Here is a 1,801-nt window from a genome sequence, read left to right on the forward strand (position 1 = left end):
TCAATACCTTACCTGTCGTATGAAGATATGCATTATTCTGGCAGATCTAGGTCTGACATTGTCATTGAATATTATTGTAAGCTTTGCCTGACCACCAACTTCAATTGTTTATGTAAATAGTATCCAGTCAAGTAAGGATTTAATCTGTACAAGTCAATAATCCATGTATTGTGATTGTAGCCAATCTACACTTGTGTAATCTCCTTTTCTCAATTGTGTTTTAAATATATTACCATGACATTATAAACTGAAAGAGCTTATGCTCCATGGAGATGATCAATAATGTTGTGTAACATAAAATAACAAAGATGTCATAAGGTGACCAGATTTTAACATTGGTAAAGTGGGACAAAAGCGGGACACCATTGATAAAACTCATATCCTGGTGAAACAGCCACATGGCAGCCAAAAACCGTATACCCTAGCTTGTCATGCATTCTTTCCAAAAATTGGGACTTTTAAAAAACGTCGCGGGACACAGGAAAAATTGTTAAAAATCAGGACCGTCCCACCAAAAGCGGGACGTCTGGTTACCTTACTCTAAAATTAACCAGAGACATATAGAAAACATAGATATAGGAACAGATATGGGACTCCCACTTAATCCTAGTTCCAACCCAAGAACAATTAGTTCTTATGACATAGCTCTGTTCTATACTCACCTTTATGAAGAAAACATGGAAGATTAGCGCTACAGCAAAGTGTGGTGAAGAAACTAGAGGGCACCTAGAGTCTGGGGTCTTAAAGGCTTGTCTTCAAATAAGCAGCCATCTAAGTGAGGTGTCAACTAAGTCCACGTGGAAGAAACACACCAACATGTGTGATCCAAGAATTATACATAATATAATCCTAATTGGAAGGAGGGAATGTCATCTGAGCTTAAAACGTGAGATTCTGGTTTACAGGAGATCATGGATGACAGTGGAAGCCCCAGAGAGATTGGGAGTCTCCACACAGGAAACAAGCCTCCAGAGATTTCCCTTTGACCATAATCAAGGAGTCGAAATAGACTGGCTATCAAACAGAGAGTATTGTAGACACGATTATAATAGAATAAAATGAAAAGTCTGATTTGAATGGTTAAAACTTTAGCATTTGAACTCCCTTTTGACAATCTGAGTTTGATCTGATTTTTAATATTTTCTGAGATTATTGTTTTTGTTTCTAATGGGTTTATTTCTGTTGTATTTTGTTATTGTAGGCAATCTTCTTGAGTCTCTTTTATGGATTTTTGTGGTTTTAGTACATGAAACCCAGGATGGGTGTATTTTTGGAGATAATAACTACACTAAGGGTTCCGGAGGGGCACAGCAGGAGAGGTGGACGGGAACAGCAGCTAATATCCAGGAACACAAGAAAGAAGAAAATGTTTTGAAACTGACTGTGATAGCAATTGTACAACACTTTATTTTTAATCATTGTATTGGGGGCTCATACACCTCTTATCACAATCCATACATCCATCCATTGTATCAAGCACATTTGTACATTTGTTGCCATCATCATTCTCAAAACATTTGCTTTCTGCTTGAAGTGATGGTATCAGCTCCTCATTTTCCCCTCCCTCCCTGTTCCCCCCTCCCTCATGAACCCTTGATAATTTATAAAGTATTATTATTTTGTCATATGTACAACACTTCTTGATATGACTGTATTATTGAATGGGATGATGTCTGGATTATGTCCTAATAAAATGGTTTTAAAAATATGACACTTGGGCCCCAACCAGAGCCAAACTGACCCCCTCCCTAGAAGTATGTGCCACAGAGAACAACACTAAACCTACAGGTTGGGGAGAGGG

Source organism: Echinops telfairi, unplaced genomic scaffold (assembly GCF_000313985.2).
Source record: "Echinops telfairi isolate 266 unplaced genomic scaffold, ASM31398v2 ScPeMD7_23;HRSCAF=83, whole genome shotgun sequence".
In the NCBI taxonomy this organism is placed as follows: Eukaryota; Metazoa; Chordata; class Mammalia; order Afrosoricida; family Tenrecidae; genus Echinops; species Echinops telfairi.